The following is an 18,810-nucleotide window of genomic DNA, read 5'->3' as shown; positions in this document are numbered from 1 at the left end:
TTTTGACAGTTTTTCACCATTAGAGGGCATTAGTTCATGTGTTTCATATAGATAACATTGAGCTCACGCACGTGAAGTTACCTAGGAGTGAGCACTGATCGGCTAAAATGAAAGTCTGTCAAAATAACTGAAATCAGGCGGCAGTTTGCAGATGCTTATATACAAGGTAATCACAGAGGTAAAATGTGTATTATTATCACTGTGTTGTTTATGCAAAACTGGGGAATGGGTAATAAAGGGATTATCTTTTTATTATTGAAATGTACATGGGTGCATTAACATTTTATATAGAAGCATTTTTGCATAGTAAAAGGTTTTACTCTTTTTCAGTGGCATACGCACATATGCTGCGAGTGCATTCACCATCATTCAAACGCCACACCTTCTCAGATAGTCAGAAGTGGCTTGTATGACACTAATTGAAGTGCCATGAAACATTTTGAGTTATGAGCATATTATAAAAGGGTCAACTGGGGGGGTGGAGCCAACTGTAGAGCTAATAGGACGTGTATTGGTGCAGCTCCCGGGCCCAAGATCCTAATTTAGGGGTCTATTCACATTCTACAGCAACCTTTTTGTACCCAACATATATGTGGATGGACCTAAGACCTGATATTGACTTTTCATGAACCATTGGGGACCCGGAGAGTCTGCACCAGTCCGCCGTCACTGCTTTATGCTGCAGATGTGGGAGAGTGAGCCGCCATCTTGGAGACGCACCACTCTGTTTACAGGCCTCTAGCCGTCTATCTAACTGAGGGACCGCTGCAAGCCTACTTCTCCTCAGGGATACTAACCCAGCCAGCAATATGAAGTTCTCGCTACTATTCTTGGAGGAGATGAGGCGCCTATTGGAAAAACACCATACTAGTTTGGCTGACAATCTGTACGCAGCTCCTAGCAGACAGAGCGCCTGTCAGCCCCGACGACAACCCGACCTTGCTGAGCCTGTCCTATATAGGGTTCATCAGCACACATATACAGATGCGGTCGATCCATCTCAAGGAGCCGCAACAAATCGGAACTCCACCGGCACAGTTCTAAGACCAGTGAAGACACTGGCTTTGCGGCGGCGACCTGTGAAAGGTAAATACCGGGAGCCTCAGGGGAATTTTTTACCGCTCCACAGCAGCACATTACTGACCGTTAACCTCAGTAACACAAAAGCATGGGGGCGTTTGCCCTGGACTTTCCCATATGTATGTACAGCCAAACCTTTTGACTTTCAGCTTCAGTGCTCTCACTTCTCCAGTAGCCCTCTAGTTCCCATTACTAATCGGAAGGGAATCGGCTAAATGTTTTCAATCCAGGGGACTCCATCTATACATCCTGATGGGCACAAATCGAATCACATGTTTCATTGTATCTTCAGAGAAGTTAAACCCTATGAGGGTTATTATCAATACCTCCAAAGACAATCTGTTATTAGTGAGGAAACAGAAGTCCGGTACTTATATGCATCCTGTCTCCTGGACTACCTTAAGCTAAAGCTGTCATGGCTGATAGTATTATTCTACTTCTAAAATGTGTCCTTACAATTGCAGCTAAATAATGATGTTGTTGTTTACCACTACTCTACTAGAAATTATCTCAGATTAATATCTCAAATATACTATATTTTATATAGGAACTGATATCTTGGTTTCTATGGGTATGTTCAACGTTTGAGTGGGACATTCATTACTCTCATACCCATGCATATATTTATTATGATCCAAAAGGGGACATTACACTTAGAGTGCTAAGATTTATTTTCCTACAGAGCAGACGTAGCCAGCGGACGAGGCTCCGCCTAAACATTTAGTAAGCACAGTGTAATAGTTGTTCTTTATGATACAATTGTTTGTTCCCCTTCTTGCTCTTATCCTTATACTATTGTTCCCTCTATTGTTATTAGCTAATTTTTGCTGAGAGTACTGTTAGTTTTCATTCTAGCCTGAGTCATAGGGTCCAGGAACCATTCTAAGTGTAGTCTTCTGTAAATAGTAAAATTTATACTATAAAAACCCCACTCTGGCTCCTAAATCTCACTTTTGTTTATACTTATGGTTCGCATGCTTAGGATAAGTTGATGTATTTTACTATAAATGGGCCACCAGAGTGACTTGTATAACCTATCCAACGGCACAGCAGTGGATTTATAATATTCATAGCCACTTGGTTTGTATATCTTACTAAGGCCTAGATTTGCAGTTTGGCGGTAAAAGGGCTGTTAACGCTCCGCGGGCTTTTTTCTGGCCGCACCATAAATTTAACTCTGGTATCGAGAGTTTAAACAAATGCTGCGTTAGGCTCCAAAAAAGGAACGTAGAGCATTTTTACCGCAAATGCAACTCTCAATACCAGAGTTGCTTACGGACGCGGCCGGCCTCAAAAACGTGCTCGTGCACGATTCTCCCATAGGAAACAATGGGGCAGTTTGAGCTGAAAAAAAACCTAACACCTGCAAAAAAGCAGCGTTCAGCTCCTAACGCAGCCCCATTGTTTCCTATGGGGAAACACTTCCTACGTCTGCACCTAACACTCTAACATGTACCCCGAGTCTAAACACCCCTAACCTTACACTTATTAACCCCTAATCTGCCGCCCCCGCTATCGCTGACACCTGCATATTTTTTTTAACCCCTAATCTGCCGCTCCGTAAACCGCCGCAACCTACGTTATCCCTATGTACCCCTAATCTGCTGCCCTAACATCGCCGACCCCTATATTATATTTATTAACCCCTAATCTGCCCCCCTCAACGTCGCCGACACCTGCCTACACTTATTAACTCCTAATCTGCCGAGCGGACCTGAGCGATACTATAATAAAGTTATTAACCCCTAATCCGCCTCACTAACCCTATAATAAATAGTATTAACCCCTAATCTGCCCTCCCTAACATCGCCGACACCAACCTTAAATTATTAACCCCTAATCTGCCGAGCGGACCTCACCGCTACTATAATAAATGTATTAACCCCTAAAGCTAAGTCTAACCCTAACACTAACACCCCCCCTAAATTAAATATAATTTTAATCTAACGAAATAAATTAACTCTTATTAAATAACTTATTCCTATTTAAAGCTAAATACTTACCTGTAAAATAAATCCTAATATAGCTACAATATAAATTATAATTATATTATAGCTATTTTAGGATTAATATTTATTTTACAGGCAACTTTGTAATTATTTTAACCAGGTACAATAGCTATTAAATAGTTAATAACTATTTAATAGTTACCTAGTTAAAATAATAACAAATTTACCTGTAAAATAAATCCTAACCTAAGATATAATTAAACCTAACACTACCCTATCAATAAATTAATTAAATAAACTACCTACAATTACCTACAATTAACCTAACACTACACTATCAATAAATTAATTAAACACAATTGCTACAAATAAATACAATTAAATAAACTAGCTAAAGTACAAAAAATAAAAAAGAACTAAGTTACAAAAAATAATAAAATATTTACAAACATAAGAAAAATATTACAACAATTTTAAACTAATTACACCTACTCTAAGCCCCCTAATAAAATAACAAAGCCCCCCAAAATAAAAAATTCCCTACCCTATTCTAAATTAAAAAAGTTACAAGCTCTTTTACCTTACCAGCCCTGAACAGGGCCCTTTGCGGGGCATGCCCCAAGGATTTCAGCTCTTTTGCCTGTAAAAAAAAACATACCATACCCCCCCCCAACATTACAACCCACCACCCACATACCCCTAATCTAACCCAAACCCCCCTTAAATAAACCAAACACAAAGCCCCTGAAGATCTTCCTACCTAGTCTTCACCATACCAGGTTCACCGATCCGTCCTGGCTCCAACATCTTCATCCAACCCAAGCGGGGGTTGGCGATCCATCATCCGGTGCTGAAGAGGTCCAGAAGAGGCTCCAAAGTCTTCCTCCTATCCGGCAAGAAGAGGACATCCGGACCGGCAAACATCTTCTCCAAGCGGCATCTTCAATCTTCTTCCATCCGGTGCGGAGCGGGTCCATCTTGAAGCAGGCGACGCGGATCCATCCTCTTCTTCCGTTGTCTCCCGACGAATGACGGTTCCTTTAAGGGACGTCATCCAAGATGGCGTCCCTCGAATTCCGATTGGCTGATAGGATTCTATCAGCCAATCGGAATTAAGGTAGGAATTTTCTGATTGGCTGATGGAATCAGCCAATCAGAATCAAGTTCAATCCGATTGGCTGATCCAATCAGCCAATCAGATTGAGCTCGCATTCTATTGGCTGATCGGAACATCGGATTCATCCGGACCGGCAAACATCTTCTCCAAGCGGCATCTTCAATCTTCTTCCATCCGGTGCGGAGCGGGTCCATCTTGAAGCAGGCGACGCGGATCCATCCTCTTCTTCCGTTGTCTCCCGACGAATGACGGTTCCTTTAAGGGACGTCATCCAAGATGGCGTCCCTCGAATTCCGATTGGCTGATAGGATTCTATCAGCCAATCGGAATTAAGGTAGGAATTTTCTGATTGGCTGATGGAATCAGCCAATCAGAATCAAGTTCAATCCGATTGGCTGATCCAATCAGCCAATCAGATTGAGCTCGCATTCTATTGGCTGATCGGAACAGCCAATAGAATGCGAGCTCAATCTGATTGGCTGATTGGATCAGCCAATCGGATTGAACTTGATTCTGATTGGCTGATTCCATCAGCCAATCAGAATATTCCTACCTTAATTCCGATTGGCTGATAGAATCCTATCAGCCAATCGGAATTCGAGGGACGCCATCTTGGATGACGTCCCTTAAAGGAACCGTCATTCGTCGGGAGACAACGGAAGAAGAGGATGGATCCGCGTCGCCTGCTTCAAGATGGACCCGCTCCGCACCGGATGGAAGAAGATTGAAGATGCCGCTTGGAGAAGATGTTTGCCGGTCCGGATGTCCTCTTCTTGCCGGATAGGAGGAAGACTTTGGAGCCTCTTCTGGACCTCTTCAGCACCGGATGATGGATCGCCAACCCCCGCTTGGGTTGGATGAAGATGTTGGAGCCAGGACGGATCGGTGAACCTGGTATGGTGAAGACAAGGTAGGAAGATCTTCAGGGGCTTAGTGTTAGGTTTATTTAATGGGGGTTTGGGTTAGATTAGGGGTATGTGGGTGGTGGGTTGTAATGTTGGGGTGGGTATGGTATGTTTTTTTTTACAGGCAAAAGAGCTGAAATCCTTGGGGCATGCCCCGCAAAGGGCCCTGTTCAGGGCTGGTAAGGTAAAAGAGCTTGTAACTTTTTTAATTTAGAATAGGGTAGGGAATTTTTTATTTTGGGGGGCTTTGTTATTTTATTAGGGGGCTTAGAGTAGGTGTAATTAGTTTAAAATTGTTGTAATATTTTTCTTATGTTTGTAAATATTTTATTATTTTTTGTAACTTAGTTCTTTTTTATTTTTTGTACTTTAGCTAGTTTATTTAATTGTATTTATTTGTAGCAATTGTGTTTAATTAATTTATTGATAGTGTAGTGTTAGGTTAATTGTAGGCAATTGTAGGTAGTTTATTTAATTAATTTATTGATAGGGTAGTGTTAGGTTTAATTATATCTTAGGTTAGGATTTATTTTACAGGTAAATTTGTTATTATTTTAACTAGGTAGCTATTAAATAGTTCTTAACTATTTAATAGCTATTGTACCTAGTTAAAATAAATACCAAGTTGCCTGTAAAATAAATATTAATCCTAAAATAGCTATAATATAATTATAATTTATATTGTAGCTATATTAGGATTTATTTTACAGGTAAGTATTTAGCTTTAAATAGGAATAATTTATTTAATAAGAGTTAATTTATTTCGTTAGATGTAAATTATATTTAAGTTAGGGGGGTGTTAGTGTTAGGGTTAGACTTAGCTTTAGGGGTTAATACATTTATTAGAATAGCGGTGAGCTCCGGTCGTCAGATTAGGGGTTAATAATTGAAGTTAGGTGTCGGCGATGTTAGGGAGGGCAGATTAGGGGTTAATACTATTTATGATAGGGTTAGTGAGGCGGGTTAGGGGTTAATAACTTTATTATAGTAGCGCTCAGGTCCGCTCGGCAGATTAGGGGTTAATAAGTGTAGGCAGGTGTCGGCGACGTTGAGGGGGGCAGATTAGGGGTTAATAAATATAATATAGGGGTCGGCGGTGTTAGGGGTAGCATATTAGGGGTACATAAGGATAACGTAGGTGGCGGTGCTTTGCGGTCGGAAGATTAGGGGTTAATTATTTTAAGTAGCTGGCGGCGACGTTGTGGGGGGCAGGTTAGGGGTTAATAAATGTAATACAGGGGTCGGCGGGGTTAGGGGCAGCAGATTAGGGGTACATAAGTATAACGTAGGTGGCGGTCGGCAGATTAGGGGTTAAAAATTTAAATCGAGTGGCGGCGATGTGGGGGGAGCTCGGTTTAGGGGTACATAGGTAGTTTATGGGTGTTAGTGTACTTTAGGGTACAGTAGTTAAGAGTTTTATGAACCGGCGTTAGCCAGAAAGCTCTTAACTCCTGCTATTTTCAGGCGGCTGGAATTTTGTCGTTAGAGCTCTAACGCTCACTTCAGAAACGACTCTAAATACCAGCGTTAGAAAGATCCCATTGAAAAGATAGGATACGCAAATGGCGTAGGGGGATCTGCGGTATGGAAAAGTCGCGGCTGAAAAGTGAGCGTTAGACCCTTTAATCACTGACTCCAAATACCGGCGGTAGCCTAAAACCAGCGTTAGGAGCCTCTAACGCTGGTTTTGACGGCTACCGCCGAACTCCAAATCTAGGCCTAAGATTCTTGTTATCCTCCTATAAGATACAGAGTGCTAATCTATAACTTGCTAGGGAAGACATAGATATTTTAAGCTACATAGCTCCATTTTGTGATACGGGCTGGACCAGTATTACTATATTTACTTATGATCTTATTTTGCGCAATATTTTGAATAAGCTTCTTAAGTTATACCATTTTTGTGAGTATTGAATTCGAGGCTTCCTAGCACTAGCAATAACATCAGCCTGGCATATTATTAGCCTATAAACTATCTACTATGCTTTTATAATCACCTCTCCTCTCCTATCAGAATGATAATATAATTAGGCGGCTCCCCTAGCCTATGATACGCCCCTTGCACTCCCCTATATTGGATAAGCTATTGGCCTCATACACCACTCACTCTTTTCTATCATTTTTCCAAGGTCCCATCTGCCCATATGCTATTATATTCAGAATTATTGCTCATATACCCTACCACATACATACACTCACCTCCCCCCCCCCTCCCCCCAATCTCTAATGTGTCAAGGAGAACTAAATACGCGGCTTTTCTTGCCTATGCCGCAATCCTTAGTATAACTTTCAACACTACCTACAAATTGCACATCTTAAAATAATTCTTTTTTTTTTCTACCTTGAATTTATATTTCAGTTTGGCACAACAGCGGCCTACTAAGTTACAGCTAAGTTTATTTGTTGTGCATGGCTTAAAACCTCTGCGATTACACCGTTCAATTGTAGTGCCTCAGAATTTAATGTAGTATACTAGCATATTTCACTACAATAATCGCCTGCATATTTTATCATATTACTTTCACAGCAAGATTTGTACTCATTCTTGTTACTGTTTGCGTTACCAATTCCTAAATATTATATACTTGCAGGTCTAAAGGTAACCATTCACCTCGCTAAATTCAGGTTATATCATTTTTCTTATTTCCTTTAACAATAAAAAGAAAAATCCCAACGGTGTAGACTTTATGGGAACAATATTAATGGGCTATGAGCAAGGTCTAACACAGGTTGTAAGTTTTGTACGTATAAAGCCTTATTGAATGCTATGTGTATCTTAACCTGTATTTTGCCACATATGTTTATGTTTATTCCTACCCTGCGTGGTGGAAAGCCATGACTTGTATATGCCTACATTGTTGGTTATAAATAAAAGTTAAAAAATAAATAAAAGGGTCAACTGAGGTAAAACACTATGTAAAAAAAAGCATTATTATTTATTTTAATAAAATTTCCAAAAAACTGCAAAATTACTTACACTTTAGTGTTGCCAAGTGTAGCCTGCTCCACCCCCCTTATCAGTGTCCTAGTCCAAGCCTTGTACTATCATATAGCAAACTGTGCATGTGAGGATAATTAATTATGCAAGCAAGGGGGGGGGTTGAAGAGGGACAGCAGATACTGCTATTGTTTGTTGCTAAGAGACTTGCTTGTTTCCGAGATAATGTCACATGCTTTATGAAAGCTTCAGCATTATACTGTGCATTGCTTTAGTCAGTTGCCATGTGACTCTGCCCCCTACCGTGCACGTGCATGAGTGCATTCTGCAGAAGCTACGGCCTGGAAAGCACCTTCCATATAACAAAATGCCTAGTAGGGAGGTTGCTGTAAACAAAACTATGCCTAAATTAAAGGGGTTAATGGGGGTTAAAACACAAACCATTTTTAGACCGCTGCTACATAACATCTGTTTCCAGCGAGGTTGAAGGCTCGCCAGAAACATGGGGCATCAAGCTCCGTATGGAGCTTGATAAATTGACCCCGTAGTGTTTGAATCCTAATCCTCTAGTCATGCGTAGCAAATGTGCGTATGCCACTGAAACAGGAAAAGCTTTTCCTAGAAGCCAATGGAAGTATATTGCAAAAATGCTTCTAATTAAAATCGAAATGCATTCACACACATTTTAACTTTGACCGTTCTTAACCCTTTAAAGTTGTGCATATAAAGTTACTTAAATATTTAAATATTTTAAAATATAATAGTATAGGGAGAACCTGATTTGTAATGCTTATTATTTGAAGATGAATCATTTATATAAAATTATTCCTGCAAAAAATCCAGTGTTAATAGAAGAAAATAGTTCAAAATAGCACAAAGTATTTCTACTGATTAGTTCTTTGGTATTTAGAGGTTACTTCCGAGCACTCGAGTCTTTCCTTGGAGGATTTAAATCCATATCCTTGAGGCTTTGTGCTTTGAAATATTGAACAAATGAATAAAAGGAAACAGACTGATTGGTATTTGAAAAACCTCTTGTCACGGAATTACATGTTCCAGCAAAATATTGTCATTATCATTATCTTAGGATTTTCTTATAATGTTTTTGAAAAGAAGTCTGAAAGGCTGTATATACATTCATAAAGAGCAACAGTAACATTATGTTTTAAATAAAAATCAAATAAAGTGCTTATATTCTAGGAGATTTTGGTACTGGGCATGATATTTACTTGAAATATTCAAATGCACAAAGGCATGTCTGAAAATGTTGGAAAAAAAGAAAAAAAGGTAGCATTGTGACAAATATGACTAAATCAATATACAGGTAGGGTTGCCACCTTTAGTTGAGGCCAAACCTGAACACTCTTTCACTGTGCACAGCACAGCAAAACATTTTTTAGAGTACACACTATGGGGTCAATTTATCAAAGCGTTAATCTATGTGCATTCGCCGGAGTCAATACGCTCGCCAGACATCGCTGACGCGGATCTGAATATGATCCCCTTATTTATCAAAAAAGCCGTCAAAAACATGCATGTCAAGTACGGTGCAAAGAGCATCGGTCTGGTGTTAACTAACAGTCATCGATTATTTTTATATTTATTTGTTATACAAAAAAATCTGTTATATGATACTTTCACATAAATTAATGTGTATTTGTATTTCTAGAAGTCATATGCTTTTATCTCTTTTTTTTTTATAAATGATTATTAATGCTAGAATTTGTACATATATCTTTGCACATACTTGTGTATGTGTGTATATATATATATATATATATATATATATATATATATATATATATATATATAATGTGTGTGTGTGTTATTTCAGAAATCTTCTTCAAACATATTTACATGTCCCCAAATTCATTTTTTGTTCTAAACAATGCTGTCTTTCATATCTCTGTGTTTATTTATACCACTATATGTATATAGTGTAAATGTATTATTATTCTGAGCAGGAATAATTGCAAATATAAAATGTAACCAGAGTATCTTATGTATTTATTTGCAATCAATGGATATTTTAAGAGCTGGGCCAGTTTTCTCTCTGTACCCGTGTAACCCCTCCTGATTGCAATCTAGTTTTAAAAACCACCTCTTCACAGGTGTTATAAAATGGGCTGGCATATAAGATGACATTTCTTACTGTAAAATAAATTCAAGAAAAGGAAGAAATACACTGAAATAGCATGACAGTAAATAGGTGATTTTAATTTCTGCTGTATCTGAATCATGACAGTTTAATGTTAGGTGGGCTATCCCTTTTAACTATGAGCTTAAGATTATATTGGCCTCTATTTATCAAGGTCTCGCGGACCTGATCTGACAGTGCGGATCAGGTCCGCCAGACCTCGCTGAATACGGAGAGCAATACGCTCTCCGTATTCAGCATTGCACCAGCAGCTCACAAGAGCTGCTGGTGCAACGCCGCCCCCTGCTGACTCTCGGCCAATTGGCCGCCAGGAGGGAGGTGTCAATCAACCCGATTGTACTCGATCGGGTTGATTTCTGGCGATTCCTGTCCGCCTCATCAGAGCAGGCGGACAGGTTATGGTCTTTAGACCGCTGCTTCATAACTTGTGTTTCTGGCGAGTCTGAAGACTCGCCAGAAACAGGGCCCTTCAAGCTCTGTACGGAGCTTGAAAAAATATGGGCCAATGAATCAAACATCAATTCGAATTTTAAAATCCTTGTCTAAAATATTACACTGTGTATCCTAATATCAGCATCAATGTTTATCTTTAATTCTAAATTCACATATACATACTTTCAAAGTATAATACACAATGTAACAAATGGCACTTACAAGTTCTGATGCGTGGTCAATGACACAAGTATTAAGCATTTTGATTAGTTAGTGATAATTTAAAATGTATATTTGAATCAGATTGGCTGATGTCATAAATCATGTGATTATGCATATTCCAATCAAAAGTGGTTGAAAAATTCACTAGTGTGGGGGTTGTTTAGTAGTTTGAGTCATAATTGGTGCAAAAAGTGTTGCATCAAATTTGGGGAGTGGGACTTGTATTACACGGCTTAAACATGGTGCACATAGATTTTTCACAAAAAATAAAAAGGAAGTTAGCTATATTATGTTGTGTATTTATTTCATTTTTATCTCTATATCTATTAGTGTGACAAGTTTGGGGCAAAACTTTTCAACAAATTTGTAGAAATATTGTCCCCTTGCTTTGTAATGAGAGACAATTTTGTAGCATAATCCATAAGTAGTGATGTATTTTCCATTTTTATCCCTATATCTACTAGTGCACCAAATGTGTAGCAATAATATTGTTTGATTTAGATAGGGTATACAAATGTAATAGAGTTTCTAATTTACTTTTATTATGTAATATGCTTCATTCTCTTTCAGTATCGAACATAAGCTTTCTGTGTTTTCAGACTCCCATTGACTTCTATGGCATCCGCGACCTCAAGGGTGGCGGATTGAAAACTAGGAATAGACTCGAGTGTACCTGTTAAATGTTTGATAAATTTGGAAAAAGTTGAATCTGAATTCGAAACATCTGTAATGATGCAAGCATCGATCTGACTCGGATTGAGATCGCGGGATCTTATATTACTTCACAAATTTCAACATTTGCCGATCTTGGCGCTTTGATAACTACGGCGGATCAATCTCACAACAAATACGATGCGGAATTCAAGCGTATTTTCATTTGACGCTTTGATAAATTGACCCCTATGGGGTAGATTTAGCAAATGTCGGGCAGCCATGATACGATGTAGCGGATCATGTCTGCCAGACATCGATAAATGCCGACAGCATACACTGTCAGCATTTATCATTGCATAAGAATTTCTGGTGAAATGCTTGTGCAATGACAGTATATAAATAAAGCAGAGAAAAAGCCAAATAGCAGCAAGATCAATGACTGTTAACAACAGTCCGCTGCTCATCGCCGCGTACTTGGTGCGCGGCTTTTTGACAGCTTTCTTTATAAATATGGAGAGCGTTTTCAGGTCCGCCGCCGCAATGTTAGGCGATGTCAGGCGAGCGTATTGGTGCCGTTGAATGCAAGTACGTTGACGGCTTGATAAGTAGGCCTCATTCTCTCTTACACACTCTCTCACACACTAACACATACACTCTTACACACTAACACACACACTCTTACACACATTCTCTCTCACACACAATTACACACCTTTTCTCTCACGCACACTCTTGCACACTAACACACACTCTTACACACATTCTCTCTCACATACTAACACACACATTCTCTCTCACACACTAACACACACATTAACACACACATTCTCTCTCACACATTCTCTCTCACACACTAACATACACACTCTTACACAAATTCTCTCTCACACACTAACACACACACACTCTTACACACATTCTCTCTCACACACTAACACACACACACTCTTTCACACATTTTCTCTCACACACTAACACACATTCTCTCTTACACACACTCTCTTTCACATACTAACACACACTCTTACACACATTCTCTCTTACACACACTTTCTTTAACACACTAACGCACATTCTCTTACACACAATCTCTCTCACACACTAATGCACACACATTTACACACATTCTCTCTCTCTCACACTCTCACACATTAACACACACACTCTTACACACATTCTCTCTCACACACTAACACACACAATTACACACCTTCTCTCTCACGCACACTCTTGCACACCAACTAGCTCTTGTGAGCTGCTGGTGCAATGTTAAATGCGGATAGCGTATTGCTCTCCGCATTTAGCAAGGTCTTGTGGACCTGATCCGCACTGTCGGATCAGGTCCGCAAGACCTTTGATAAATAGGGGCCATTCTCTCTCACATACTAACACAGACACTCTTACACACATTCTCTCTCACACACACTCTCTTTTACACACACATAAATACAGCGACAAACACAAAGAAACACACACTCTACACACAAAAACATTTATACACCCTGACACACATTAACACACGCACAAGAAATAAATTTTGACATGTGCAGTATGTTGCAAATGCACGTCACCTATTTGGCTGTGGCTGTTTCCCACCAAACTCGGACATTTGCATGTTCGAGCCTGACTAAGCTTCAAACCTGGACACACAAGTGGAAACCTGAACTCTCCTGGTCATTCCCGGACAGGTGTCAACCCTATATACAGGGGATACCCATAATCACTAACTAATAGGAAAAACATTTGCATTTTTTAGGATTCTGAAATCATTTTGTTCTGCAGTCTGAAATTTTTGATTGTTGCACCATTCCAGAAGTAATTATTTCTGTACCATATTTGATTGGCTGGAAAAAAAAATACTTAATTTCCTTTTCTTTCTCTTATATTAATAATTATCTTTATAGGGCATAGTAGCACTGAGCAGAGTTAAAATGAAACTTTGTCTGCCTGAACTCAGTCAATAATTGTTTTTTAGTGAACTACCCCACCATAAACCGCTTGCTTAAAGGGGCACTATACTGTAAAATTATTTTCCCTTAATGTGTTCAAGATCACATGTTATACCAGCAGCAGAGTATAAATCTTATGAGAATTTGCTTATTTTGGTTTCATTTTATACAGGGAGTGCAGAATTATTAGGCAAGTTGTATTTTTGAGGATTAATTTTATTATTGAACAACAACCATGTTCTCAATGAACCCCAAAATCTCATTAATATCAAAGCTGAATATTTTTGGAAGTAGTTTTTAGTTTGTTTTTAGTTTTAGCTATTTTAGGGGGATATCTGTGTGTGCAGGTGACTATTACTGTGCATAATTATTAGGCAACTTAACAAACAACAAATATATACCCATTTCAATTATTTATTTTTACCAGTGAAACCAATATAACATCTCAACATTCACAAATATACATTTCTGACATTCAAAAACTAAACAAAAACAAATCAGTGACCAATATAGCCACCTTTCTTTGCAAGGACACTCAAAGGCCTGCCATCCATGGATTCTGTCAGTGTTTTGATCTGTTCACCATCAACATTGCGTGCAGCAGCAACCACAGCCTCCAAGACACTGTTCAGAGAGGTGTACTGTTTTCTCTCCTTGTAAATCTCACATTTGATGATGGACCACAGGTTCTCAATGGGGTTCAGATCAGGTGAACAAGGAGGCCATGTCATTAGATTTTCTTCTTTTATACCCTTTCTTGCCAGCCACGCTGTGGAGTACTTGGACGTGTGTGATGGAGCATTGTCCTGCATGAAAATCATGTTTTTCTTGAAGGATGCAGACTTCTTCCTGTACCACTGCTTGAAGAAGGTGTCTTCCAGAAACTGGCAGTAGGACTGGGAGTTGAGCTTGACTCCATCCTCAACCCGAAAAGGCCCCACAAGCTCATCTTTGATGATACAAGCCCAAACCAGTACTCCACCTCCACCTTTCTTGCGTCTGAGTCGGACTGGAGCTCTCTGCCCTTTACCAATCCAGCCACAGGCCCATCCATCTGGCCCATCAAGACTCACTCTCATTTCATCAGTCCATAAAACCTTAGAAAAATCAGTCTTGAGATATTTCTTGGCCCAGTCTTGACGTTTCAGCTTGTGTGTCTTGTTCAGTGGTGGTCGTCTTTCAGCCTTTCTTACCTTGGCCATGTCTCTGAGTATTGCACACCTTGTGCTTTTGGGCACTCCAGTGATGTTGCAGCTCTGAAATATGGCCAAACTGGTGGCAAGTGGCATCTTGGCAGCTGCACGCTTGACTTTTCTCAGTTCATGGGCAGTTATTTTGCGCCTTGGTTTTTCCACACGCTTCTTGCGACCCTGTTGACTATTTTGAATGAAACGCTTGATTGTTCGATGATCACGCTTCAGAAGCTTTGCAATTTTAAGAGTGCTGCATCCCTCTGCAAGATATCTCACTATTTTTGACTTTTCTGAGCCTGTCAAGTCCTTCTTTTGACCCATTTTGCCAAAGGAAAGGAAGTTGCCTAATAATTATGCACACCTGATATAGGGTGTTGATGTCATTAGACCACACCCCTTCTCATTACAGAGATGCACATCACCTAATATGCTTAATTGGTAGTAGGCTTTTGAGCCTATACAGCTTGGAGTAAGACAACATGCATAAAGAGGATGATGTGGTCAAAATACTAATTTGCCTAATAATTCTGCACTCCCTGTATATGAAATAGCTAGTTTTGTTCTTTGACACCACAACCTATATAAATGGGTTGAGCTTGCAGATCTAGATTGTAAGTTCACACGGGGACAGGGCCCTCAATTCCCCCTTTATTTGTCTGTAAATTGTTGTCTTTTATTGTATTGTTTCTCCATTGTACTTTTATCTTTGTACCCATGGGCAGCGCTGCGGAATCTGTTGGCACTTTATAAATAAAAATTAATAATAAAAAAAGAATAAATCTTATATTATCCCTTTCTCTACACACAAATCATTATCTCTGTTTGTGTATCAAATCCGAATACTGAGGGCCTGAAATTCAAAACCTTGCCGGCATGTAGAGAAATCACATAAAATCTTTGGGAATTTTTTTTAGACCTTGTATTGTAATGTAGGAGTCTATTTTTCACATAAAGAACACTACATTGCAACATAAAAAATTCTCAAGTTAAAAAAAAATTGTGTTTCTAAATGTTTTTGAAGGGCTTCGTCACACCGACGAGACTTCTTAGAATATCTCTCCTGAGCAGCGAGGTTTTGAATATTAGGCCCTTAGAGAGAACAACTGGAAATTAACATTTACTTATCTTGCCTATTATCTCCCCTGCCTCCCATGAGGAGTATAATTTCTTCTGCTGGCTATGTTTAAACAGCTTCTTTTTTTAAAAGCCTCTACTTAAGTATAGACAGGGCCGGATTGGGCTGCCGGGATACCGAGAAAAATCTGGCAGCTGCAAAGAGAAAGCACTATGCACAGCACTCAGCACAGTGTGGGCAGGTGAGGAAGCGGAGGCTATTGCCTTTGGAGATCAGCTGCAGGTAGGTTTCCTTACATTTGCTAGGGAGATTGGGATGGAGGGGGGGTGCAGAGATGTGCTGGGCTATACAAATTTCCAGGGCTGGTATGATTTCCCAGTCTGGACCTGAGTATAGAAACTTTTAGTATAGGTAGGGATACCACAGGCAAAATCAGCTATTTGAATCGCTGATATAAAGTTAAATAATTTATTTGTAAACAATTTTATACCCTCCAGCAGGTAAAATGCATTATTGGGGACAAATTAAAGAAAAGAATAACATTTTAAGGTAAACTGTACCATTTTTAAGCCTGTAGCAGCCCTTACTGCTGGTGGGAGGTGAGGTGGATGGGCTGGGTTGATAGTGGTGTGGTCTGCAAATGCCCCCAAGGCTTCATTAAAGAGTTGTTTCAATGCTAGCGCTGCAGAATCTGTTGCTGCTCTACAAATACCTAATAATAATAATGATAATAATAATGCGGAACAAGAACAGCTGCAGGGAAAACGGTCTACAAGATCAAGAAAATATAGATTGAAAAATGTATTTAAAACAGCAAACAAGCCCCTATGGACATAGGAAGACTTTATCATATGAAAGGACATTAGTAAAAGGAATTATTTTTCTTGTGTTACGCTGATTGAGTTTGCATACTGCCCATACTGCTGAGCTTTATATGTTCCTTACAGTTTGTAGATTTGTACCTGCTCATCTGGTTGTGCACAGAAAACTTCTGAATTGGTTATTTCAGAAATATTACATATAGTACATTTGTTCTAATATCTTTACTTGAAGTTGATGGGAAAAGTTTGGCATCATTTATCAGTTAAAGTGCCAGCAAGATGCTACTAAGCTAGGCCTTCCCCAAGGTTATGCTGAGATATTATGCGTTAATGTATACTGCCAGTCATTGGAAGCTTTGCATGTCCACAGAGCTTTTGTTTTAAAGGACTGTTAATCCATCATACTTACCTATTGCTTGCCTTGCTTGTATTTGATGGGGTGTAATTTAGAGTGCTTAAGACTAAAATCATGGCATCTAAGACATCTTGTAAATCTGACAGAGGTTCTAAATATACTTTCTCCAAAAGTAAAATCTGAGGAGGGATGCCTGACTCTCCTGAGATGGGTCTAGTTTCCCTGCTGATTATTCCAATCCATTGACTAAGGCATGGACTTCCTGCCTTTGAACGAGGATTTTAAATCCTTTTCCATTGAGGTTGGGTAGGTCATAAAACACAGATGACTATCATTTTCCTTTGTTTTATATATATATATATATATATATATATATACAAAAAATACTTAAACATTTTTACATATGGAAGTTTCCTTGACATATGCATCAAAATATCCTCAGAATATCAAACACAAAACTTTGCTTTTAAATCTTACCCTCAATGTGCAAAATTTGTTGATTTCCTATGTGTATTTTTTGTGGTCGTGATGACTCGCGTGGGGCCCGGTTTCATAATTACACGTCTTATTAAAACCTCTACCTGTACATATATGTAGCCTGATCCGTAGATCTTAAATTGAAAACTTGATCTCCAGCTTAGATTGCAATAAGTAATTACTATGTATGTACTTACGCATAAGTGTGACGTGAAATGACCACTCCCTTAGGGAGTTTCTTTGCACTGGCCAATCCTAGTCGTCTATGATTCGCATAGCTCCGTGATTGATTCATCTTAATGTAATCGTGTTCTCTAAGTATCGGCAGATAGAAAAGTTACAGATAGAAAGAATCTGGTAACCTAATAGGATATACAACGAATACTGTACATATGTGTGTAGCACCATGACTATTAAAGGTTACTGGTATCTAGCTTACATATAGTGCTAAAATGACAAATGTGTCTATTTGGATACTCAGATGTGGGAACTGATATGTAGGGTTATAACAGAAGTATTCTTGGTGAACCTATAGCTGTTGAAAATTACTATGTGACAGAGCTACAACGTATGTATTGTCTAACAGAGGGAAATAATATGTACCTATAATGATGTCAGCTAACTCCATGGAAAGCCCTACATAATGTGGACTCCCTCACTTCTGAATAAAGTGTGTCTAAATGGTTATTATAATAAACTCTAATTATTTTTCTCATTTATACACTATATTGCACCCCTGTTTTTTTTTCTTGTTCTTTTTCTTTTTATATATTGTTGTGCCACTTTACATGGAGCCTTTTTTCATTAGTTACTGCAAAGGCATTATGTATTTTTGTCACTTAGATATATTACATTTGTATTATCCCTTCCTCTCACTAGTAGATCATTTTATTATTATTGCAAAGTTAGTGTCACACCAATATTATTTTCCGTATTTCTATTCTTCTAGATCCACTCCTCTAAGATTATTGTTTTATTTGTACCCCCCCTTCACTTTGTCGCCTTCTATAGCCCATCCCCACAGTGACCATAGACACACCTATTTACATGTGCTTCACACATTAGTATTATAGAGTTTATTATGATAACCTCGGTTCGAGACATTCGTAAAAATTTGGTATGTGTCGGTAATTCGGTTTCGGAATTTATTTTTGCCGTTCCGAATTTTTAAATTCGGATGCATTTGAAACCGTTACCGAATTATTATTAATGTCGGACCAAATCTTTATTATGGACCGAATCGTTATTTCTAACTAATGTTCCGACCGAAACAAATTTATGTTAAACCGCCACCGCCACCCACGCCACCACTAAATAAAGCTATTAATCCCTAAATCGTTGTCCCCCCACATCACTAACACTACCTAAACCTATTAACCCCTAAACCGCTGCCCCACCCCAAGTCGCCGACACTAACTAAATAAAGTTATTAACCCCAACACTGCAGATCCCCGACATCGCCGACACAAACTAATACCTATTAAC

Source organism: Bombina bombina, chromosome 2, assembly GCF_027579735.1.
Source record: "Bombina bombina isolate aBomBom1 chromosome 2, aBomBom1.pri, whole genome shotgun sequence".
Taxonomy (NCBI): Eukaryota; Metazoa; Chordata; class Amphibia; order Anura; family Bombinatoridae; genus Bombina; species Bombina bombina.
This window is presented reverse-complemented; position numbering follows the sequence as displayed.